This window comes from Bufo bufo, chromosome 5 (genome assembly GCF_905171765.1).
Source record: "Bufo bufo chromosome 5, aBufBuf1.1, whole genome shotgun sequence".
NCBI classification, from domain to species: domain Eukaryota; kingdom Metazoa; phylum Chordata; class Amphibia; order Anura; family Bufonidae; genus Bufo; species Bufo bufo.
Genome location: NC_053393.1, coordinates 413,749,232 through 413,776,959, shown reverse-complemented (window position 1 = coordinate 413,776,959; position 27,728 = coordinate 413,749,232). Strand labels below are relative to the sequence as shown.

Genomic DNA, 27,728 nt, shown 5'->3' with positions numbered 1-27,728 from the left:
GCAAAATAAGTCTAGTCCACAGATATAGGGGAGTACACAGAAATCGTAGGGCCCATCTCAGGATGTGTTTCACTCTGTACTAAGGGCTTTCATCGTCTTAATAAAGTTGTGACCACCATCTTTATAAAGGTCAGAACAGCATTTCCCACACATCAGGGGGAATTTATTAAGATTGGCGTTCCATACAGCACTAGGGCTAAACAGCAACACAGCCAGGATCGCAGCGTAAGTTCACCGCTACACTGCCATATTTATTAAGAGGTGCAGGCCACAAAGTAACTTTGGCACATCTAGTTGCAGACTAGCCAATGCCCAGGGGGCCACCAAGCCCTCCTCAAGATAGCCAGCCAGGTAAGTAATGATCTGAAACTCCCCTCCTGACTCTTGAATTCAATTATATTACCATCCTGGGGCATCTGGAGGACAGATGGTGGCAGCTGGACCTGGCCACCAGAGAGGAGCAATTACTGAGGAGGTATTTTGTGCTGATGGAGCATTATTTTGTGATGCACTGTGGTATTCCATTCTACTGGGGCAGTATATTGTGCTGCACTGTGGTATTTGGTTCTGCAGGGGTGGTATTATGTACCACAGTATGGTATTGCTGGCCCTACCTACTTGTCTTGGTCCCGCCTTCTATTAATTTGGATCTGCTTACAACATGGGGCCTCTTTGTTTGTTTTTCCAGGGCCACTCTCAGTTCCAAGTCCGCCCCTGGGCACAACTTCTGGCAAATTTGTGTGCTGGAACCTGCAAATCTTCGCCAGGTGTGAGCTTAGTATTTCTCTATGATGTACAGCCAATTACACCAGAAATAGGGAGTAAACCTGCTGGGTTGTGGGATGCCCAGCCCCCTCCCATTAAGCCTGGCCCACTTTCTGGAAATGTGTCTAGCATGATGGAAAATCTCAAAAAAGTCAAACATTTTTGCAAACATTGCAACATTGGCTTGCGCAAAATTGTACAACTTTGGTATCCCAGAAAACAGACATAGGTCAATAAATTCCCCCGACAGAGCTCCAAATTCCCTGCTTCCTTCACACAGTCATAGAGTTGGCTGCATGTTTTGGTGACAGAAGTCTACAAGAATTAGATATTGTTTAGAATTAAAGCGGTGATGAACACATTGTGCAGTATAAAGTCAGTAGAAGATAAGTAAAGCAAATACATATATACACACACACACACACACAGTATCTCTCTCTCTCTCTCTATATATATATATATATACAGTATATATATATATATATATAATATAATATGAGGGTTTTCTGTATAATTCCCTCTACAGATCCCTCCCCAACGCATTACAAGGAGAATCTAATAATAACTTCATCCTTATTTCTTTATTTCACAGGTCATTGAATTGATAATAACCCCAACATAACAGTACGTGCTGTGAAATGAATCTGGAATTTACAATTCAGATTTCAATACTCTAGGGCAGTGATGGCGAACCTTTTAGAGATCGAGTGCCCAAACTGCAACCCAAAAAAACCCACTTATTTATCACAAAGTGCCAACACGGCAATTTACCCTGAATACTACAGGCCAGTATAGTGTATCTTCCATGTACTTTATCATTTAGCTATAATAGCCTGCCTGCATTCAGTGCTCTGCCTGCGCTGTTCATAGTGTGCCCTGCGCTGATGAATGGCAGGAGAAGTCTAAGGCATATTGGTACACCATAGACTTTTTCCAGTGGGTGCCCACAGAGAGGGCTCTGAGTGCCGCCTCTGGCACCTGTGCCATAGGTTCCCCACCACTTCCCTAGACTATGTGTGCAGCTTAATAAAAATATCATGAAAATTGCAAAAGAAAGCAGGCCAGAGACAGAGATATTGGAGCCTGTGCTTAAAGGACATCTGTCAGCAGATCTGTCCCTATGACACTGGCTGACCTGTTACATGTGCACTTGGCAGCTGAAGGCATCCGTGTTGGTCCCATGTTCATATGTGTCCACATTGCTGAGAAAAATGATGCTTTATTATATGCAAGTGAGCTTCTAGGTGCAACTGGGGTGTTGCCATTACACCTAGAGGCTCTGCTTTCTCTGCTAGTTTGATTGACAGGAGCAGGCAGTGAAAAAGTCATCATGCCTGGCCCTGTCAATCAAAGCTGCAGAGAGAGCTGAGCCTCTAGGTGTAACGGCAACGCCCCCACTGCTCTTAGAGGCTCATCTACATATTACATATTAAAACATCACTTTTCTCAGCAATGCGGACACATATGAACATGGGACCAACACAGATGCCTTTAGCTGCCAAGTGCACATGGTACATAGGTACAAATCTGTTGACAGATGCCCTTTAAAAATGTTGGTGGTATTGTCTGGCAGTATATACTAAGCCTTAGTGACAGCTAACCTCCGGCACTCCAGCTGTGGTGAAACTACGACTCCCAGCATGCGCAATTCATTTCCATGGAGTTCTGAGAACAGCCAAGCAAGTGTACATCTTGGGAGTCGTAGTTTTACCACAGCTGGAGTGCCGGAGGTTAGCCATCACAGCTCTAAGGCCTTGCTTATGTTTGTCAGTCATTTTTTTTTTTTTACTATTCTATTGCTCAACTCTCATCTCACCTTCAAACTAGGCATCTCCCCACTTCATAGACATCTACATGCATGTTTTATGGGAATCTAAGAGAGATGACAACTCTCCCATATACTTTCGATAACCTTTGGCCAAACGCTGGGTCGGTCAACATCTGTTCCTCCTGGCCCACCCATATCTCCCCTGACAGCAAAGGGTCACGCATGATCCTTCTTCTCCTGGACTTCTGCTGTCGGGGAAAAGACACTAATCTAATGAGAATGGCCAGTTTTAAAATCCTATTTTTAATACTTATCAGGCCTTGTCCATTTTTTGGTCAAGTTCTCCTTTTCACCTGATGGTTTATAGATTACGTATTCAGAAAGATAAAACTTCATGTGATCACAAAAACAAAACAAAAAAAACACCTTTCTGTGTGTCCGCTAATAATGTCCCTCAGACAAGGTTGGGAAATATGTAAAGTCATATGGAAATCTTTCCGAAATATATGCAGAGCGCTCAGCGTTGCGGGCTTATTGACACCTTTCTACCTACAATAACCTGATTGTGTCTCCGCACATAACAACTGAGATCACTGATGTCCTTCCCTGTCCTCATTCATCAGGACTGATGGGGCTCTGATAGAAACAATAACACTGTGCACAAAAGGGGCGAACAACAAGGTCACGCTCCTAAATAATTCAAGGAGCATAGCTCGGCATCTTTAGCCACCAGCTCAGCAAAAATGGGAAACGCCAAGAAAAGTCCATTTCATTTCACAGGATCCTAACAGCAATGTCACAGTCTATACGGAGGGAGACGGAACAACAATTTCTACTTTTTTCTCTTGTAGTAGTAAAGCCATGCAACATGTGGGCACTCTATATAATGGCTCAGCCATTTCAACCAAAACCACAGATATAATGTGCATAAAATCCAGTATACGGTTATGCAATTTATATAGACAACCATCATCTGTAGAATGGGAATGGCACATGGGTTACAGGTCAGAGCTGTGGCCAGTGATGGGCTGCAGTGGTCACGTGGCGGCCATCAACAGGATGTTGATGCCAGAGCATCACAAAGCTGCCGGGGAGCAATGGAGGTGGAACCCAGTGGCGGGGACCAGGGTAAGTATGAACCCCACCACAGGTCGACCACTTTCTGATGTCTTTTAAGTCTTGGATAACCCCTTTAAATGAATAAAATAGAAGTTATACTGAATCTTTTCCCATAAAACTATATATCAATCTGCTCAGCTCCTCCTGCTCTATAACCTGCTGCCTGCAGATTAATCCGCATTTTCATGATGACAGGTTCCCTTTAAATGCTCCAGATAATAACCGACATCTATCTAGGATATTTAATCTATCCCTAACACTATTACAGGGTGATTAGGTTATATTTATTAATAGCAGCAGAAAATAACCGAGGACAAACATCCAATTCCAAGTCCCACAGGTTATCTGCCTCTGTGGGCTGGGAAAACACGTAACCGGAGATAATTTTACCATTCACATTCACTGTATATCAGTAGCAGCTCTGAATACCCAGCGATATCAGCAACAGCATTCATCAGCTTACCTTCCACATGCAAATCTGCTTAAATTAATTAGCGTGTCAATTAAAAAGACACTTAATCCAAATTATAAGATGGCCTATATAAAGGAGGGCGGAGTGATTACCAACATTCAGAATTATTTCCTATAAATACGGTATCTGCGGCACTGAATGTACTGAGAACTGTTCTCTACATTAATGGCAAATACCTAATCGTTTACGTACAGCAGACACGAATTTCGCATGATCACGTGGTTAACACACGTATGTACGGCCCATCACTGTGATAGTACAGTTATCATAGCCGTGTCTTGAAACGAGCCCTGTATCCAACACATGACCAGGAGAGATTTTAAAGGGAACCTGTCAACATGAGCAGAAGGAGCTGAGTAGATTCAGTAGAACATGCCATTTGATTATTTCAGCCCTGCTCTTTGTATGCTTAGGCGTCATATGGGAGGTCCTATTTACTGACTAAGGGCTCATTCATACAAACGTATTCAGTTTTTTTGAAAAAACAGAGTGTGCATTCTGTGTCCGTATGTCTGAATGTCCGTTCCGCAAAAAAAGAAAACACGTCCTATTATTGTCCATATTACGGGCCAGCCGTTCCATTCTGCAACATTTTTGTATGCTTTGTCATAGGTGCCAATCACTGATTAAGACCGTCCACATGACTCCTAAGGTCAGAACGAGCAGGGATTTAAATGAATAAATTACAAATTTTACTGACTCTTTTCCCAGTAAACTGTATCTCCACCTGCTCAGCTCCTCCTGCTCTATAATATGCTGCCTGCATTTTCATGGTGACAGGTTCCCTTTAAAACAATGCAGGTTCTACTAAATGATGGCAAGCAATCTTCTAATATAACATACTGGAATACTGTATATTACATACTTTGTTAAAACCAGAACAACCCTTTCTGTATGGATGACTTCCATAAACCTGGATGAACAGGGAGGCCACATAACACATACAATAACAAGATACATGGTCCAAACCTATTCACGTTGCGTTTGCAGTGTACATTAGTGGTATATGTCAGGGCATACTCTACGGAGGTACATAGATTGCAAGATCACTGCATATTAAATACGACACAAACATATATACATACTACAGACCAGTCTTCACGTATTCTGTGTGTGCAAAGAGATTTTACGGTTTCCACTGCAGTCAATGGTTACTCTACAAATTCCTACGTACTGAGCTCCCCCTACTGGTGGCTACAGGCAGACAGTTTTCTTATACAATTTTATTTTACACTTAGGGGAGCCATAGACATAAAGCTGTATGGAAATATTTATCAAACCACATTCCACATTTTCGGAGATAGAAGTCGGAATTTTTTATTCAATTTCTTCCACTTAATAAAAAATTTTTTTTTTTAAATTGCCAGAAATCTGGAGGTTGCTCTGTCTGGAGGTATTTGATACATGAAGACTGGGAAACTTGGTGCGGCGTATCACATAATTTGTGATAAGCTTACATGGGCTCTATCAGTTTCATAATATACGTCCATGTGTTACAGGAGGGAAACAGCATCTTACCGACACGTGTGTCTAAATACAAATGATCCATTGACTTAAAATAAAGTCTCGGGATGACTTTGCCCTAAAATACACAGCGATGAATTATCCTGAACTTACTGTGCGGTTATTAACTATTATCCTGGCACAATTGACTGTAGAACTCTCTTTCCGCAATAATGAATAGTGGAAAATCAATAGCATTTTACACATTCCAGCACTAATAAAATTAGAAAATGTTATGCTTTAAAGCAGCCACAATGGCTGTAAGGCAGCTATATCGGAAAGCTGAACAGCTCCGGAGTGAATGAGAATTGACCTCATTATTACAGTCTCGCGTACTAGAAGTAGACATTTATGTTGTATGTCTTGTCATGTGCAAGTCAAGTGCTTCATATATCTATAAAACCCCTTTTGTTGACAGATAAAACATTAGCTTTTTCGTCAGAAGGAGCCATTTTCTCAAGCTAATTAAAAATAGCATATGGCATGTGAAAGACGACGAGCGATGCCCGGCCAGGCGATCACAAGCACTCTACTGTACTGTATTGTGATACAGATAAAAAGGGGCATTTATGAAAACCTGCACCGGCTGATGCCGAATGTTAAAAGAAGGTGACCTCTGCACCGCAATGGTTCCAGAGCATTGGATAACAGAACTGTAACTGAAGCAGTAGCTGTGGGCAATTCTACATACGCTCCATGGCCCGTATAGGCCAAACACTGAATAGGGCACTCACCGCTCATGAGGCCGTCACCTATTTGCAACTAATTCAGTCCACATGGAATTTTTATGGATATACCTTTTTACATACATGGCTTAAATGAGTCATCCAACCATAACAATGGCTGGAAAAGAGAAGAAAATCCGTCTCTCTTCGGTGAAAAAATGAAAAACTTTATTCCAGCGAATTAAAATCCATACAGGTGTACATGAAACAGTCAATGCATTTCAGACCTCAAGGAAATGTGGGTCCTTCCTCATGAGGAAGGACCCACATTTCCTTGAGGTCTGAAATGCATTGACTGTTTCATGTACACCTGTATGGATTTTAATTCGCTGGAATAAAGTTTTTCATTTTTTCACCGAAGAGAGCCGGATTTTCTTCTCTTTTTCATTGCATATACCGCATCCAGGAGCGGCATCCGTGCACCTCTGGTGATTCTACTATTGCAGGTGAGAGCTGCCTTACGTCTTCTTCTATAACAATGGCTGGGGTTCAATAGATGGGACTCCCACCATTCACCAGAACTGGAGTCCAGGGTCCTGTACGTGGAGCAGTGACACCGCGTGGGTACTACAACTCTATTCACTGTCAGTGGGGCTGATGGAGATAGCTTTCTTCTTGTTTTAATACTTAAAATAAAAAATGCATTTTTTTCTCTTTGCATCACCAAATTCTGAGAACTATAACCTTTTAATATTTATGTCTACACAGCTGTATGAGGGTTAATGTTTTGTGGGATGATCTGTAGTTCTCATTGATACTATTGTTGTTTGTGTATGAGTTTTTGGTCACTCTTTATTCAATCCCCGGAAGAGCAGTGGTGATGTGATGTCACCGCTGAAGCCAGTAATTGGCTGCAGCAGAACATGTGACCATGCCCATGCAGCGCTGGATGTAAACAGTCTGGGGACCAGAACATGGACATGCAGGAGACAGTGCGGCGGACAAGAGCAGCGGGAAGCAGGTAAGTATGGATCTTCTATTCACGGAAGCAGACTGTGGGCTATAGATAAAAAAACATCATTCCCAGAGAACCCCCTTAAAGACCCTACTCTGATATCCATGCAGGGGAAGGGGTTAAACTGCATGTCCACCTTTGCTAGTCATTATGGAGGATTCCCAACCAAAATCCCATATGTGGGAAGTTAGAGCAGCAGCCAAAGATTGGTAATTACCGGTATGTGTCTTTTACTTTCAGAGATATTAGCGGTTTTGTTCTGTCAGCTATTTTATTTTAAATGACAAGAAATGCAGCCTTAGGCCCCTTTCACACGGGCGAGTATTCCGCGCGGGTGCAATGCGTGAGTTGAACGCATTGCACCCGCACTGAATCCTGACCCATTCATTTTTATGGGGCTGTGCACACGAGCGGTGATTTTCACGCATCACTTGTGCGTTGCGTGAAAATCGCAGCATGCTCTATATTGTGCGTTTTCCACGCAACGCAGGCCCCATAGAAGTGAATGGGGCTGCGTGAAAATCGCAATCATCCGCAAGCAAGTGCGGATGCGGTGCGATTTTCACGCACGGTTGCTAGGAGACGATCGGGATGGAGACCCGATCATTATTATTTTCCCTTATAACATGGTTATAAGGGAAAATAATAGCATTCTGAATACAGAATGCATAGTACAATAGCGCTGGAGGGGTCAAAAAAAAAAATATATATTTTTTTTTAACTCACCTTAATCCACTTGATCGCGCAGCCCGGCTTCTCTTCTGTCTTCTTCTTTGCTGTGTGCAGGAAAAGGACCTGTGGTGACGTCACTCCGGTCATCACATGATCCATCACCATGGTAAAAGATCATGTGATGACCAGAGTGACGTCACCACAGGTCCTGTTCCTGCACACAGCAAAGAAGAAGACAGAAGAGAAGCCGGGCTGCGCGATCAAGTGGATTAAGGTGAGTTAAATAATTTTTATTTATTTTTTTTAACCCCTCCAGCGCTATTGTACTATGCATTCTGTATTCAGAATGCTATTATTTTCCCTTATAACCATGTTATAAGGGAAAATAATACAATCTACAGAACACCGATCCCAAACATGTACCAAACATGCCGATTTTTCTCCCGCGCGTGCAAAACGCATTACAATGTTTTGCACTCGTGCGGAAAAATCGCGCATGTTCCCGCAACGCACCCGCACCTTTTCCTGCAACGCCCGTGTAAAAGAGGCCTTATAAGGATTACGTCCGGATGCGTTCAGGGAAACTCGCACCATTTTGCAAGCAAGTTCAGTCAGTTTTGTCTGCGATTGCGTTGAGTTGTTCAGTTTTTTCCGCGCGGGTGCAATACGTTTTGATGCGTTTTTCACGCGCGTGATAAAAAACTGAAGTTTTACAAATAACATCTCCTAGCAACCATCAGTGAAAAACGCATCGCACCCGCACTTGCTTCCGGATGCAATGCGTTTTTCACGCAGCCCCATTCACTTCTATTGGGCCAGGGCTGCATGAAAAGCGCAGAATATAGAACATGCTGCATTTTTCATGCAACACAGAACCGATGCGTGAAAAAAAACGCTCATGTACAGAGACCTATTGAAATGAATGGGTCAGGATTCAGTGCGGGTGCTATGCGTTCACATCACGCATTGCACCCGTGCGGAAAACTCGCTCGTGTGAAAGGGGCCTAATAGTCTACAGCTGATCATATAGAGTGGATTAAAGGGGTTGTCAAGCCAGTAATATTTTGTAAAGTGTCAGACTAGCATAAAAACAAAAGTGATGCTTCCCCCACCGATCCAATGCGCTCCTGTCCAACACTTTCGAAGTCCCCTTCTGGTCTCTACTTCCTGGGCTCTCTAAACCAAAAGGAAAAGACCACCCAGCCAGCCCCTGCTGAGGCATCACTTTTCTTATTTACGCCGTACTGAGCCTTTTTGAAATACATTTAACTAGTCGGAGAACCCCCTTTAAAGTTGACTAAACCTGCTAATTTTGGAACAATTGACCAGTGTTCTAATATATATATATGGGTACATTTGGTGTGGTTGGGAAAAAGAAGGATTGGACATGTTGGATTTGTTACTTGGGAACAAATTAAGTCTCGGTTAGCTTTGTTAGGAGTTGTCGGTTCTGGGGAAAAAATAGGACAAAATACTGCTGCTTGTCCAGCGCAATGACAGAAACCGGAATGGAAACAGAACAGACCCCATTATAGTCCATCTGGTGCTGTTGGTGTCCACTATATGCCAGATCTGGCCTACTATTTTTGGGGGGAATTTTTTTGTTTTTCTGTTCCTATCCACCACAGACAGTAGTTTGCTTCCTTTGGCGCATTATGGCTGTCCTGAAGAGGGGATACTACAGATGTCGCTAATAAAAAGTCACCACAGCGTGCTCTAGATACACCTATCCTTATTTGCATCTCCGGAAGCTGGGAGGCAGATATTGGATGTTGGAGGAAATATATTCATGAATTCTGGACAGTTTTGCCAGTCATGAGAATTCAGAGTTACATCCAAGGTGATTATATGCAAATGAACAGACACTTCATTACTAGCTGCGAGTCTGTTTCCATAAGAATCCTTTTAAGCGTATGACTGCTGTAGGTCAGATCAGTTATGGTGATTGAATGCCTTGCTGAGATTGCTATGTACGAAAGATTATATAAAGCAGAGGTCAGTCTTATTAGAACAGAGCCAGCAACATACTCATAATCAAACTATGGATAAAATGTATTATGCTGATACTCCGCAGCACTGCTACATCTGTGGAGACGCTACATATGCAGTGGCTTTGTCATTGATTAGTGCTTTATTAGGCACCATGCTTGAAAACAATACTTATGTCCCCCAGTCACATTCATACCAAGTCCAGCAGTGGCATGCTCCATTGGATGCTGTATTTTGGAGATGTTCTCCCCTAGGCATATTGCGTAAAGGGCAATTTATTTTTATGACTACATTTTTACTAATTTTGGGTTAAAATAATTTTTTCAATTGGTCTTTATTAAAAGTGTTCAGCCATTTTTGACAAACAGGGGTGCAGAGTATAATTTCTTAGTCCGTCAGCTCATGTGAAGCCTTATCTCTGATCTCCTGACCTCATGAACACTCATTATAGCTAAACTCATATCAAACTGATATTGCTTAAAGGGATTCTGTCACCAGGATTAACGATATAGCGATATTTATATGTGCCCATTAGTCTCCATGCAGTGTTTAAAATGATCCCACTGTTACTGCTCTGTGTGTGTTAGATTCTTATAAAAATCGATCTTATTGATATGTAAATCACCTCTGTCAGGAGCCCAAGGGGTTGTCCCACGATATGTTGGAGCCCAGCCGCGCCCATCGATCCGAAGTCCAGCACCGCCTACCACTTAATTTATTCACTCCACTATCCCTGACGTCAGTTCTTCTCAGTGCCGTAATCTCGCGCAGGCGCAGTGGAGTCAACTGCGCATGTGCCGGCTCCCTCGTCGAAGCCGATGCCAGTAGTCCGCACGGGCGCAGACTACAGTGTCCACTGCGCCTGCGCGAGATTACGGCACTGAGAAGAACTGACGTCAGGGATAGTGGAGTGAATAAATTAAGTGGTAGGCGGTGCTGGTCTTCGGATCGATGGGCGCGGCTGGGCTCCAACATATCGTGGGACAACCCCTTGGGCTCCTGACAGAGGTGATTTACATATCAATAAGATCGATTTTTATAAGAATCTAACACACACAGAGCAGTAACAGTGGGATCATTTTAAACACTGCATGGAGACTAATTGGCACATATAAATATCGCTATATCGTTAATCCTGGTGACAGAATCCCTTTAAATGATTGTTTCCAGAGCCTTTACAGGGGATTGTATCTTAATATGGTAATATCGTAATATAGTGCTGTAGGGAGGTGCCATATGAATGAAGAGCCTATGGCTCTGTAGCAAAAGGACTCCAGGATTTGGGAACTTCTTTAAACCTTCTAGGACCCAGCCTTTCTATGCATTATGTAGACAGCCATTGAGTTCCCCTGCATTGGCCATTGTTAGACGTGGCTTACCTCAGCAATAACAGCCTACAGAAGGCAGATCTCAGGACATCTTCTATTAAAAAAGGGGTTTCTTAGAAGATTCTACCAGTTAAGTAAACAATGTGAGAACATATAATGCTCAGAGAGCTGGATGTGGGCAACGTGGCTGTTGGCAGTCAGAACAGTAGGCACTGTTGTATTAAATAAGCTTGTGGGATATCTTTGTGATCTATACAGTGGGATGCGAAAGTTTGGGCAACCTTGTTAATCATCATGATTTTCCTGTATAAATCGTTGGTTGTTACGATAAAAAATGTCAGTTAAATATATCATATAGGAGACACACACAGTGATATTTGAAAAGTGAAATGAAGTTTATTGGATTTACAGAAAGTGTGCTATAATTGTTTAAACAAAATTAGGCAGGTGCATAAATTTGGGCACCACAAAAAAGAAATGAAATCAATATTTAGTAGATCCTCCTTTTGCAGAAATGACAGCCTCTAAACGCTTCCTGTAGGTTCTAATGAGAGTCTGGATTCTGGTTGAAGGTATGTTGGACCATTCCTCTTTACAAAACATCTTTAGTTCATTCAGGTTTGATGGCTTCCGAGCATGGACAGCTCTCTTTAAGTCACACCACAGATTTTCAATTATATTCAGGTCTGGGGACTGAGATGGCCATTCCAGAACGTTGTACTTGTTCCTCTGCATAAATGCCTTAGTGGATTTTGAGCAGTGTTTAGGGTTGTTGTCTTGTTGAAAGATCCAGCCCCGTCATAGCTTCAGCTTTGTCACTGATTCCTGGACATTGGTCTCCAGAATCTGCTGATACTGAGAGGAATCCATGCGTCCCTCAACTTTGACAAGATTCCCAGCCCCTGCACTGGCCACACAGCCCCACAGCATGATGGAAAGCACCACCATATTTTACTGTAGGTAGCAGGTGTTTTTCTTGGAATGCTGTGATCTTTTTCCTCCATGTATCAAACGCCCCTTGTTATGGGAAATAACTCAATTTTAGTTTCATCAGTCCACAGCACCTTATTCCAAAATGAAGCTGGCTTGTCCAAATGTGCTTTAGCCCACCTCAAGCGGCACTTTTTGTGCTGTGGGCGGAGAAAAGGCTTCCTCTGCCTCACTCTTGCATACAGCATCTACTTGTGTAAAGTGCGCCGAATGGTTGAACGATGCACAGTGGCTCCATCTGCAGCAAGATGATGTTGTAGGTCTTTGGTGCTGGTCTGTGGGTTGACTCTGACTGTTCTCACCATTCGTCGCTTCTGTCTATCCAAGATTTTTCTTGGTCTGCCAGTTCGAGCCTTAACTTGAACTGAGCCTGTGGTCTTCCATTTCCTTAATATGTTCCTAACTGTGGAAACAGACAGCTGAAATCTCTGAGACAGCTTTCTGTATCCTTCCCCTAAACCATGATGGTGAACAATCTTTGTCTTCAGGTCATTTGAGAGTTGTTTTGAGACCCCCATATTGCTACTCTTCAGAGAAAATTAAAAGAGGAGGGAAACTTACAATTGACCCCCTTAAATACTCTTTCTCATAATTGGATTCACCTGTGTAGGCCAGGGGTCACTGAGCTTACCAAGCCAATTTGAGTTCCAATAATTAGTTCTAAAGGTTTTGGAATCAATAAAATGACAACAGTGCCCAAATTTATGCACCTGCCTAATTTTGTTTAAACAATTATAGCACACTGTCTTTAAATCCAATAAACTTCATTTCACTTCTCAAATATCACTGTGTGTGTCTCCTATATGATATATTTAACTGACATTTTTTATCGTAAGAACCAACGATTTATACAGGAAAATCATGACGATTAACAAGGTTGCCCAAACTTTCGCATCCCACTGTATATATATATATATACAGTTGCAAGAAAAAGTATGTGAACCCTTTGGAATGATATGGATTTCTGCACAAATTGGTCATAAAATGTGATCTGATCTTCATCTAAGTCACAACAATAGACAATCACAGTCTGCTTAAACTAATAACACACAAAGAATTAAATGCTATCATGTTTTTATTGAACACACCATGTAAACATTCACAGTGCAGGTGGAAAAAGTATGTGAACCCTTGGATTTAATAACTGGTTGAACCTACTTTTGGCAGCAATAACTTCAACCAAACGTTTCCTGTAGTTGCAGATCAGACGTACACAACGGTCAGGGGTAATTCTTGACCATTCCTCTTTACAGAACTGTTTCAGTTCAGCAATATTCTTGGGATGTCTGGTGTGAATCACTTTCTTGAGGTCATGCCACAGCATCTCAATCGGGTTGAGGTCAGGACTCTGACTGGGCCACTCCAGAAGGTGTATTTTCTTCTGTTTAAGCCATTCTGTTGTTGATTTACTTCTATGCTTTGGGTCGTTGTCCTGTTGCAACACCCATCTTATGTTAAGCTTCAGCTAGTGGACAGATGGCCTTAAGTTCTCCTGCAAAATGTCTTGATAAACTTGGGAATTCATTTTTCCTTTGATGATAGCAATCTGTCCAGGCCCTGACGCAGCAAAGCAGCCCCAAACCATGATGCCCCCACCACCATACTTCACAGTTGGGATGAGTTTTTGATGTTGGTGTTCTGTGCCTCTTTTTCTCCACACATAGTGTTGTGTGTTTCTTCCAAACAACTCAACTTTGGTTTCATCTGTCCACAGAATATTTTGCCAGTACTGCTGAGGAACATCCAGGTGCTCTTGTGCAAACTGTAAACGTGCAGCAATGTTTTCTTGGGACAGCAGTGGCTTCCTCTGTGGTATCCTCCCATGAAATCCATTCTTTGTTAGTGTTTTATGTATTGTGTATTCGCTAACAGGGATGTTAGCATATGCCAGATACTTTTGTAAGTCTTTAGCTGACACGCTAGGATTCTTCACCTTATTGAGCAGTCTGCGCTGTGCTATTGCAGTCATCTTTACAGGACGGCCACTCCTAGGGAGAGTAGCAGCAGTGCTGAACTTTCTCCATTTATAGACAATTTGTCTTACCGTGGACTGATGAACAGCAAGGCTTTTGGAGATACTTTTATAACCCTTTCCAGCTTTATGCAAGTCAACATAATCTGTAGCACATGCCCGGTTTAAACGAGGAGATGTGATGCTGACAATCAATCGTATGGGCATGGCAGCATGTTTACATGGGGCAATGTTTGGGTATGAGCATTATACATTCCCCATCATTGACCTATGTAAAAGGGCCCTAAAATTCAACCAGTAAAATTTAAGTATCGATCTCATGGCTTACTATAGGAAACAAATATATATATACACAAATACATATACAAGTTCAAGAAGGTGGGTTCATGAAGTGCATGCTGGGACTTGTAGTTATGCAGCAATAGAAGGGCCACTACTCAACACTGCCGGAGCGTAATGGAATTACACTAACTAGCAATTCTCCTTTATGAAGCAAATGGGAAACATTATTTAGAGAAATAAGCTAATTATATATGTTAACGTGAAGACGATTATATGTGATATACGGTAACAGACCAGAAATCCAGACACAGATATAGTCCAGTAAAAAAACCTAAGTGACACAATAGTTCAGCATTACAATTGCTCCATTATTATGTAATTACTAACTAAAATAGGTCATAAATGTTTAATCTCAAATTAAAACTGAAGAGTTGCGTGTGATGGGAAGATTATTGAGCTATAAGCAAGGAACAGACGATAATGTAAGTGTGGCAGGAAAGCAATTACAGGTAAATTAGGCAATGAATGACACTGTTCATAGGCTTTACATGGAAATGATCCTGAATTTGTATTAGATACATTGGCAAAAGGGAGGATATAGCCAAGGGTTCGGTTAAAAAAATGAAAGCCGCAAAATTACAAACTGCATTGAATAACACTGACTATGAGGGAATAACATATTAAAGAGGAATACATAGTAAAGCAGTCAATATATGTGTCATGGGTTGAAGGATAAGGCTATTTTATAGTCGGCTTCTGGAGAGATCACTTTATATGGTGACCTTGTCGTTCTGGTTGAATCTGCTGAGTCTGACACTTCATCTCCTGTTGTCTTTGTCTTATATTCTATAAAGTCAATGTCACATTTATGAGATAAAGTGGCACAAATGCATAATAAACAAGCAGAGGTAATATATATATCAAAATGAATTAAAAAGCATTACTTTAAAGGGACACTGACAGGCGAAATCAGCATATATAGTTAGATATATGACATTACAGGTCTTATAGAGTCTTTTAAAAGCATATAAGTATCCCCCCTGTCCACCTTATAAAGAGCGAAATATAAAGTTTTATAACCTGCTTGTCCGGTCAGCAATCTGCCCAAGGGGCGGCGTTTCATGTGAAAATGCGCCCAGCCAGCCTTCCCAACTGCCGTTCTTAAGCCCCGCCCAGCTCATCATTATTCACTTCACTGGGCGGCGGCTAGAACTCTCCCCAGTCCCGATCCTGCGCATGGGCAATTCAATCCTCTGGGACGCACTATTAACCCCTTTGACGATGTGAGTGAGCAGCGCTCTGAAGCGCTGCTCTGAACAGTGCATGGCTGAGGCTGAGGCTGCAGCTGCCTCCAAGACGCAGGCAGGCTGTGTGTGTACGCATGCGCGATCTAACCACGGCGGGGCGCAGGCGCAGAAGATTGGGCATGAACGATGCCCAGAGGATTGAATTGCCCATGCGCAGGATCGGTACTGGGGAGAGTTCTAGCCGCCGCCCAGCGAAGTGAATAATGATGAGCTGGGCGGGGCTTAACAACGGCAGTTGGGAAGGCTGGCTGGGCGCATTTTCACATGAAACGCCGCCCCTTGGGCAGATTGGTGACCGGACAAGCAGGTTATAAAACTTTATATTTCGCTCTTTATAAGGTGGACAGGGGGGATACTTATATGCTTTTAAAAGACTCTATAAGACCTGTAATGTCATATATCTAACTATATATGCTGATTTGGCCTGTCAGTGTCCCTTTAAAGCAAATAGTAAATGTAAGTGCAATAATTGCAATGTTCCTCCTTAAAAATGAGTAGATGAGTATTTCCCATGAAATTTTGTGAATTAAAAAAAACAGAGGTTGTCTGACATAATAAAAAGTTCCCAAATGGTCTAAAGTAAATAAGTTCTCATTCACATAAACGTATCTTTGGTCCGCATTTTTTGTGGGTCGGATGCTGACCCATTCACTTCAATGAGGCTGCTGTCCACATTCGTATGTCCGTTCCGCGGCCCCACAAAAAAATAGAACATGTCCTATTTTTGTCCATTTTACGGACAAGGAAAGGCCTGTTCTATTCGGGGCCAGCCATTCCGTTCTGCAAAATGCGGAATGCACCACAAAAACAGCATGAGCCCTAATGATGCTGTACTTGTCTTATTCTCTGTGACATCGGTCCAGTACTCCTGCTGCTGCTTGTTTACAAACTGCCGAGGTACCATATTTGTAATTGGGATGTAAGATTTTTCTCTGCAGCCTGCATATTTTCTCATATGTTGAAGGCTGCTCAGTCCCATTCAGTTTGAAATCCAGCAGATTAAATATCTGATGACTCAGTCTGAAGCCCTTCTATCAGCTCTGATATAAACTTAAATTTAAAGCTAGTTCAGCTTGATGAGCTTTCAAGACAGCAGAGAGAGGGCTACATAGTGACCCACCAGAGAGATCGTCTTGATGGATTTCTATTAGGATTTTTTCTTACCAAATTTAGTTAAAATTGCTTTAATTCCAGATCTAGCGTTAATTTAGCATTGAGGGTTTTTAATGGCAAAAATATGAAAATCTAAAAAAAAAAACTGGGTGGTTTAATCTATTTATGGTAAAGTACTGAACTGTTTCTAGTTTTGGCATTCAACTCAATCATAAAATATTGGTTATATCTTTGGTCAGTTAACACTGTGATCTAAACAAATCTACATGTATAGTCACATGAAGAAGGACACTGCCAAGAAGACTGATTTAGGGTTCACGCACACAAACGTGTTTTTTGTCCGCATCCAATCCGCAAGGCCGCTAAAAATGCAAACAGCACACGGTGTGCTGTCCGCATCCATATGTCCATTCCGCGGTACAGCAAAAAAATTTCCTATTCTTGTCTATTTTATGGACAAGGATAGGTCAGTTCTATAGAGGGCAGGATGTTCCATTCAACAAAATGTGGAACACACACGGCCAGTAAACATGTTTTGCGGATCCGGAATTTGCGGATCACAAAAACGGCAACAGCCATGTGCATTAGCCCTTAAGGAGAATTCTTCTACTTAGTAGCATGCTTAAGGCCTCATGCACACGACTGTTGGTGTGTTTTGCGGTCCGCAAATCGCGGATCCGCAAAACACGGATGGCGTCCGTGCGCATTCCGCAATTTGCGGAACGGCACGGACAGCCTTCAATATAAATGCCTATTCTTGTCCGCAAAGCGCGGACAAGAATAGGACATGTTATATTTTTTTAGCTGTCCGCATCTTTTGCGGCCCCATTGAAGTGAATGGGTCCGCACTCCAAAACGGCGGCTCGGATGCGGACCAAAACAACGGCCGTGTGCATGAGGCCTAAGGCTTATGTTTCTTCTTTTTTTTTTATGAGTGCCTGTATCTTTCTCTTGAGCCCATCTTCAGCAGCAAGTATGGACAGTGCTCTGTGTGACTGTTTCCTTCTCCTCATTCTAGCGATCAGTGGGGTACCAGCACTCAGACTCCCACATATCAAAACTATCAAAGATTTGTCACCATGATATTTTTTGGTGATGTTACTTTTAATTTTTCATGTCTCGAACTAGATTAGAAAAATCCTGAAATCCTGCCGTTTTCATATTGGCCACTAAACCAAACAGCAGGCTGACACTTCCTGTTGCGTATCACTTTTCAGCAGTCATCTCATTATCATCACAGCCAGTATTATAGTATTACAGTGACTGGTAACTTCTCTATATAGATAACACAGAATCACTCCCCCTCCCTGCACAATAGGTCATACAGCATGTCTAGAAATGACTATTGTCCATATAGCTGCAGTAAAGCATACCTCTAAATGCTGGTAACAGCCGCTCAGGCAAGATGGCTGCCAGCATAATCATGTGCTGTAAATAAAATGAAAAAAACAAACAAACAAAAAAAAAACATTATTTCAAAATCTATATATAAGAAAACAGGAAAAAGGAATATGTTTGACTATATGGTTTAAATTAGGAAAAAATATTGGTGATACATTCCCTTTAAGAAAGGGAGATGTCCTAGGTCAGTGACGGCTAATCTCCGGCACTCCAGATGTGGTGAAACTACGACTCCCAAGCTGGAGGGCCGGAGGTTAGCCATCACAGTCCTAGGTGGATAACCATTTAGTAAAGATTAGTTACAAAAAGGACAGAAGAATTAGTGTCAAATGCAGAGACAGCCTCAGAAATGGACACCTGGGGGTATGCCAAAGCCATCCGAAGGTTCTGAAAAACTGGTAAATATAGTAGCCCCATGTAGCAGTAATGACTTCCAAGTGTGCTTGTGACAGAGCTGCAAATATTACAGATTTATAAGGGTGGCTGAGTATGAGCAGAAAGGTAAACATTGTGCAGGTGGTGAATTAAAGGGGTATTCCCATCTCAGACAATGGGGGTATATCGCTAGGATATGCCCCTATTGTCTGATAGGTGCAGATACCACCTCTGGAACCCGTACCTATCTTGTAAACGCAGCCCACAAAGTGAAGGAGGGTGCAACGCGCATGCACGGCTGCCCTCCATTCAATTCTATGGGTCCGCCGAAAATAGCGGAGCACTGGCTCGACTATTTCCATCGGCCGCACAGAAATGAATGGGAACGGTGACCGCGCAAAAGCTGTGCTCTCCCATTCACTTCTATAGGGAGAGCACTTGGTGGTGGTCAGACCCAGGGAAACCCAGAGCACTCCAGCCACCACCTTCCCCTCTCCGTTCTCGATATAGGTGCACGTCCCAGCGGCAGTACTGCTTTTTTTAGAGAGTAAAATGGCCTGAAAAGGCGTCTGTGACGCTTGTACAGGCGTTACTGCAATCTCTTTTAAGAACTGCAGGGTTCAAAATGTGTAGACCAGACTTCCGTTGTTGTGGTACATGGTGTTATTTTATCTCTTCAATAAAGCCTGTGGATTTTATCAAGACGCTTGCGCGCTGGAACTTGAATGTTCACCTGCTCCGCTCCAGATTCTCCATTTACCTAGCTGTCTGGGTGAAGCAACAGAGGAGAGCTGAACTCTGTAAAACTGAGCCCCCTGTGCAAATATCAAATAAAATTAATCAGGACAGAATCTTAGATCTAAAAACAGAATGGTGGACACTGAGATAAAGGCGAAGTTCACTAGTCCTAAGTAGTCCTTAGTGGCAAGAAGGGTCTATTCCGAGTTTTGCGATGGGGCTTTATGACTCATGTGTAGGCTTCTAGGTGCAGGGACTTTGAAGCCATAAAATACTGATGTGAGACTCCTGTCATACTAAGGGCTCATTCAGACGACCGTATGAACGAGGCCGCACCCGTTCCGACCCATTCATTTCAATGGGGCCGTAAAAGATGTGGACAGCACACAGTGGTAGTTCTGCGGCCCTGCAAAAAAGATAGAGCATGTCCTGTTCTTGTCCGCAATCGCAGACAAGAATAGGCATTTCTATCATAGGGCTGGCCATGTGCCTTCCGCAAAATGAGGAATGCACACGGGCCATATCCGTGTTTTGCGAATCCCTAATTTGCGGACCGCAAAACACTACGGCTGTCTGAATGAGCACTAATGCTGTGCTGCTTTCGTGCACCTTTAGATATGCTCCAATTTTAAACTGTTGGCGATAATGTCTGTAAATGATATACAGTGAAACCTATGAATATTCGGGGACACAATTCCCTGCATGGCTGAGGGCATCTTTGTAATGGTACGAGTATAATACCTACTCCAGCTCCACCACATGAGGTGACAGAATACGCAGGCGCAAAAAGAAAAAAAAAAAAAGCTTGCAGTGGTTGATACGAAGGTAAAGAGTCTGGCATTTCTTCATTGGAGCCATGTGGCCACTGAGGGGTGGGCTGGTAAGCACCATTTGCTGTATTCCCATGGCAAGCACAAGAATGGCGACGCAGCAGAGAATCAGAAGATCAGTCACACATTCCAGCTGGCCTGACCATGCAAGGTCTCCCTTTCTGCCCTAACAAAACTCTTCATTTTTCATCAAGAGTGTGGCGCTCCGTTCACAAGAAAGGCCCAACAAAGAAGAGTCGCAGAGATCTGTGAGGGAATCGAACACTGGCTGTCAGACCGCGCAGACTGAAAGAAGATGACAGTGAGGTCAATAAATCATAGGGGGTCACTGAAAGGTGTGGGCCCACTTAGAAAAATGCATTTCAGTCACAATAATATGAAAGCATTCAGCCATGTAACAGCTTCAAATCTACGCCCCATGGCTTTTGAATTTTAGCCCTGGGAAACTAGAGCCGAGTGCCACCAATATACACGTACATATACATTAGAGAGCCAGGGGGAAACGCTGCGCTCATTCCCAGGGGCACTGATCTCACTGGTCGTTGACACAAAGCTAAACGCTATTACAATCACCTTTTTCTCGGCTAAAATTTCTATTAATTTGCACACGACTGGTAATTAAAATCACAGAAATCATTCCCTTCTTTAATCACGCACCGCTCATAGTCTCTTCGGCCTGAAAAGTGTTTAATATCGACTCCCACGGCCAGCAGTGAGATAATATTATTGAGCATCATTTCCAGGGACGCTTTTATGCCGCTGTTCATTTAAATGCCTGGTGAATAGTTCTCGGCACAGAGGTATGATACATCTTTAATAGTGAATTAAACGATATATAGTGTAGTTGTTCTGGGGAAGATCCCATCAAGGAGAGACTTACAACCACTGTCTCCTAACTGATGACGGCTCTGATGCTTTCTGATTATAACGTCACACTTTTCTTACAGCAACACGATACCCGAGTACTTTTAGCACATAAAGTATCTATTGACGGCCGTGAGATAGTATAATAAAAAAGTATTTAGCACTTAAAGGGGTTGTCTCACTTCAGCTAATGGCATTTATCATCTAGGGAAAGTTACTACAAGGCACTTACTAATGTATTGTTTTGTCGGAGTGTGCATAGGCCGGCGCTTACTCCTATAGTGTGCAAGCACGACCACTGCTGCTGGATTGCAGGGTGATCGTAGCCATGGAAACGATCAGTGTATAAATGGGATGGAAAAATGAATGAAGCCAGGAAAGGAAGCAATATGGGTAATAACAATACATTAGTAAGTGCCTTGTATTAACTTTCTCTACATAATAAATGGAATTTGCTGAAGTGAGACAATCCCTTTAATAAAAGTACTTTTCAACTAATTACTTGGGGTGGGTTTTGTAATGCAAACTGGTGCAATACTTTGTCTTCACCTTTCCATGTCCACTTTTCCTAAGATATTCTTCAAATGTCACATACTCTGAAATCCATTTACTGTAGCTTAAAGGGGTTGATGGCCTATCCAGACAATAGGTCATCAATATCTGATCAGAGGGAATCTGACAACCGGCACCCCTGACGATCAGCTGTTTGAAGAGGAGGCGCTGCTCCATGCGAGTGTCGCTTCCTCTTCATTACACTGCACTTCATCTCTGAAGTGCAGTGTAATTACACTACGCCGACGCTCCAGAGGAGACTAATATCTCTCCAGAGGAGATCAATATCCTACTTAATAAAGCCTTTAAAGGGGTTGTCCTGCCGTTAATATTGATGACCTATTGTCAACATCTGATCCGTGCTTCCTGGTCTTCACACTGTGAGTCGTCTCCTCTGGGGTGTCGCCGCAGTGTAATTACAAACACTTTCTCCGTTCACTTGAATGGAGCGGGTACTTGTATTACACTGCACTGAAGTGCAGTGTAATGAAAAGGAAGCAGCGCTCACATAGAGCACCGCCTCCTCTTCAAACAGCTGATTGGTAGGGGTGCCTGGTGTCGGACCCCCGCCAATCAGATATTAATGACCTATCCTGATGATAGGTCATCAATATTAATGGCTGGATAACCCCTTTGAAGGGTTTATGAAGTAGGATATATATATATATTTTTTGAAATGAGGCAGAATGGGTGAAGAAAAATAAAAGAAGCATTACTCACGTCACTGGTCTCCTGCTGCAGCCATTTTACAATTACCAGATGCCCATTGGTTTGCACTTCCTGGTTCAGTCTCAACACACAGAAAATGGCAAGAACCGTTTCCTCAACCAATGACTAGCCGAGGCGGGTCACCACCACGGACTATGATTGGCTGAGTGGACATTTTATGTCAATTCCTGGGTATCAAGACAGGACCAGGAGGTGTAGACCAGTAGGAGACTTGTAGAAATGGAACGTCAGTAGTGAGAGATCAGTGAGTAAAGTAATACTTTATTTTTATTTTTTTGAACCCTGTCTGCTCTTTTTCTAAAAAGTTTTTTTGACATCTGAGAACCTCTTTAATGCTGCAGCCATTTGCACACTATGCATATGAAACAAAAATTGGAGACTGTTTCCCCTCATACCCTCACCGACCCTACCTTAGCAGTAGTGGCTAAACTGCAATGCCTACCAGAAGAAGCCCCTTCATATTGCATTTCTCTCCTCTGAAAGTTTATCAGGCATGCTAGACTTCTTCTGGTGGACAATGCAGACAAATGGGGCTCCCTGGGGAAGGAAACTATGGAAGGGCTAGAAGGATAGGAAGAGGGATAGAATGGTAAGATGATATCAGCCCTATCTGCTATAAGTCATAATGGAAAACAATCATTCCCAAGATCTAAACTGGCATTGTAGTCCAATTCTTGTTGCTGTTCAATTTTGACATGCAGCTAAAGATCTAAAGGGATGTACCTACAGAAAAAGTCTAACTATAATAAGGCACTGACCCATGCGATAACATACTGTCCCTCAATACATTTGTGAGACAATGAAGACCAGAAAAGACAGGTTAGACATAAAACAGTCTTCAATTATAATACTGATACAGAGAAACAACTTTTACCCATCTGTCACAATTTTGGCACATATTTAAAGTTAGTTTAGCAATTATTGTTAACAGTGGGTATCAGAGGTTCCTGTGCCCTACTCCAAAATCTGTAACACAGCCCCCAACTACCATGTGCCATGTGTCTTGTTGTGTAGCAGAGGAGCATTCGGCCCTGGTACAATTGCCACCTCTAGCCTCTGGAGAGAATCCAAAGTTAGGGTCTGTATGCATCTAAAGAAGGAGTTTGTGGGATTCCTCACCATCACATGAACAAACAGATCCAACTTCACAGTGTTCCATAGCTTTTAAAGCTGCGTCCTAACATACTGTAATTTTGCATAGGGCAGAGTAGAAAACCTACGATTCTGTCATCTACCATCCATATTATTACCATAACATTAGTAACATAACCATGCATAGGTTCGTCCATTGTTCCTGGAAAGTAATAATAATCTAATCTGATGTAGTACAATCTACTTGTATAATAGAACTTTTGCCAGCTTCAAATACTATATCATTTTCCCATCTACAACAAGAAAATGATTCACTCTGTGCCAGTGTAATTAGTATAGCCACAGAAAATGTGAAGCACATAAAATTTGGAAATACTATTTTGATAATGAAAATATGGCTGGTGTCCAAAATGTGACCTCTGAGATGCTATGTGGCACTCACAATATTAGACAGCTCATGGCCCTCGATGACTGCACATACACATACTGCTCCTTATGATAAAGTGATAAAGGATGAGGTTAGTGATGTGGCAGTTTTAATGAATTGTTGTGTACCTGTATTAATGCTTTTGCGTCTATTTGTCATCCACATCTCTGTGACATTTCATAAGCTTAATAATCTCATAGTCAAGATGTAACTTTCCAGTACACTATGGGGAGGGGAATTTGTAATAGCTGTACACATTTTTGACAGAAAAAAAGTTACACATTTCATCATAAGTGCCAGTTTATGACAAAATGGGTGACTTTTTATCTTTTTCCAACACACTCACTGACTTTTCAAAAAGTTGGTTGGAGAAGGCTGGCCACAGGCGGGTCCTCTGTGGGCCCACTCATTTAACAACATGTGTGCCAAAAAAACTGGTGCATATTACACCAGAAATTTACCCCAGCTTCTGGATGGTTGGAGTAGATTTTAGTTCTGGCACATGGGCGGCCAGACATGAGCCACAATTATTTAGAGGTGTTTGCCTATTAATAATTGTGACACATCTTACGCCAGCACAATGCAAATTATGACCAGCATACAGAACTCCAATCTTAATAAATTTCCCCCCATTGTATGTAATTTTCTCACAATTTTGGAGATTTCTACTTGGGAAAATTCTTGTTTACTTCCACAATTACTACCCATTACAGACCTAACACTTTCCACATAAACCTTTTGTTTCTTCACTGCACGGCTTAGGCCACTTTTATTCGGTCAGTAATTTCTAGTCATTATTTAATGGTCATTATTTTGTAAGATATTTTGAAAGGTATAATGGAAAGACTTGTGCCTCGTTATTGTTTTGGATCTCTTCCTGGCTGTGGCTTACAAATATTGAAGAAAAATACTGACCACGTACTGACCATGTGAAACCAAGTTTCTTAAAATCCCAGACAACTCCTTTAAACTTTTATACTCTCTAACATGAGTACGAACAAACTGCTCACAAGTAATACGGTAATCATCTTTGGGACATTATCCTTGCTTAATTCATAATTCAAACCAACTATATTGAATCTACAAATTGACAGAGGATGACCTCTAAAGCCTGTCTCACAGACAGCCTTGGTCACACAACGTTCCTGGGATACATGCTGCCCTCTTCATGACGCTGAATAAGTAGGTGTGTCTTCTAAACTGTTGTGTGACGGAGGCTCTCAGTGATAGAAAGGTTACACAGGTCATTTATCAAACTGCTGAGTGTAGATAGGTTACTTGAATCAAGAATCAAGTTTATGCCTGTTGCGATTTCTGACATTGTATAGATTTTTTGTCAAAGTTGGTGAGCTTTGAATATAGGCTAGGGCGCTTATGGAATGTTGAATTGATTGGTCAGATGTTGTGCTTACTTAAAACAACATGTGTTGTCTTCTTCTCATAAATTATTTATCTATGCAATTGAGATTTTCATTAAAGATCAACATTTATCTATGGTGGTTTCCCATTTCTATTGATGATCTTTGAGAAGCATCTACACCTTGAATGGAGTCCACCTGTGGTAAATTCTGTTGTTTGGACAGGATTTAGATACCCCCTTGTCTATGTAAGGTCTCACAGAGACAGGATTGTGTCGAGGCACAGATCTGGAGAAGGGTACAAAAAAAATTTGCTGCACTGAAAGATCCCAAGAGCACAGTGGCCTCAATAATTCTTAAATGGAAGAAGTTTAGAACAACCAGGACTCTTCGTAAAGCTGGTTGGCCCACCAAAATAATTGGGTGAGAAGGGTGGTAAGAGATGTGACCAAGAACCCAATGGTCACTCTGGCTGAGCTCCAAAGAGCCTGTGTGCATCTGGGAGAAACTTCCAGAAGGTCATGGTAGAGTGGCCAGAAAGTAGCATCTACTCAGTATAATGCTTTATTCACACATCAATGTTTTCGTCAGTGATGGTGAGCCAAAACCAAGACTGGAGCATAAAACACAGATCAGAAATATGGGAAAGATCTGCACCTGTTCTGTGTTTAGAGCCGCATCTGGTTTTGGCTCACAATCATGGGCAGACTAGATGGGCCAAATGGTTTTTTATCTGCCGACACATTCTATGTAATCACTGATGGAAATCATTGACCAAAACACTGACGTGTGAATGAGGCATAAGACACATGAAAGTTTGTAAAAGAAAACAAACTAAAAGATTGAACATTTTGGTCTCAATTCTCCAGCAAAGTGACCAGTCAGCAATATATGATACCAGCAATATGTAAGGTGACAAGACTTGTCTCCTTAAGTGTGTGGAAATCTAGCATGGTCATCTATAGTTGCGGTTCCCTTTTCTGTGAGGCATAGTAAACTCAGAACTTGCACAGATTGTTTCTTAGAGAGTATTATGGACTCATCAATGGATATATACAATGCAGAACATGCAGTTTTTACCATTGATTTACACAAAAGTATATAGCTGTAGCAAAACACTGGCATACCAATATATACCAAAGCCGGTATATAGGTTCTACGTTAACGGCCTGGGACAAAAAAGTGCAACAAGAAAAGAAATAAATAAGTTGCACCACCTGATTTAGACAATTGAATGTCTTTCACACACTATTACAATGGAAATGGTTCATAATGAATGTATACCAATGGCAGAGGCTCATTATAAGCTGTGCACATGTACATAGCTGTGACAAAGGGCGGCAGACTAACACATTCCAACAAAAACAGTATAAAGGTTTGAGAATGGCCATTTAAATAGGTATACAATAGTGTATGAATCAACGATATAGCACACGTTGGTATGTAAATCCTTTAGTATATTCTGGTGCGTGCTCAATTTTTGCACACGTGTTGACCACTGCTACTATAAGGAGTTACTATGATTAAAGGGGAGAAGTAATAAATCACAGCGTGTGTACTGGATTAAGAGGGAGGCGGTGTTGACTTATCTTAATAGTGTAATAATGACAGGCATGCAATCGATGATATATGGTTATGTCTTGTGGAATGGGACCACACACACAAGCAACTGTGATAAGAGCATACAGTATGAATGAATTCACAGAGAGAGAAAACCTCAGGGCAGTCTGCAGAACAGAGGATAGTTTTACTCTGTTCCTCTGTTTGTGCCATACATCAATGTCATACATGAGAGCCTATTCACCACAGCTCCTGAATGGGGATGAAGAGGAGGTCAGCAGAGGCGACTTACTTTTAGAGCAGACTTGTTTGATTTAAAAAAAAATAATTTGTATATGATTAACAAAAACGGCTATAATCCATCTGGCTTACAGGATAGCTCAGGGATCCTGAATCTTCAGTATTGGCAGATATGTCTTAAGTTTATCTTAGAAACATTGCAGGACCCGTTTGGGATTTAAATCATAATTTAGATTATTATTATAATTTTCATACATTTTTATAGCACTTATATTTTCTGCAATAATGTACAATCGCACACACAAAGACAATGACATGCAAACAACAGAATAAGAACAGCATAGTAAAAGAATCACAGTCTGGATGTATCAGTGTATATATGGTCATTTTAAGGGTACATCCAAACTGTGCCACCGTGCCGTGGTTTGCAACGAGGCTGTGCCGCGGTAGAGTACTGCTGCGGTCGTACGGCCCTTAGCTACCTCTAACAAAACAAACGAGACCACACTGTTCAGTGGGTCTGTATTGTTAATGGTGTGGTGCGGTCTGATTAGTAGAGGCCTGTGTGACCGCAGCGGTACTCTACCGCAGCACAGCCGCAA

General features: G+C 42.0%; 1 protein-coding gene across 2 annotated transcripts in view; it reads right to left on the bottom strand.

Annotated features, from left to right (window-relative positions):
• Window positions 1-27,728, bottom strand: part of RARB (retinoic acid receptor beta) — a 197,704-nt gene that overhangs the window by 5,777 nt on the left and 164,199 nt on the right. The window lies entirely within an intron of this gene.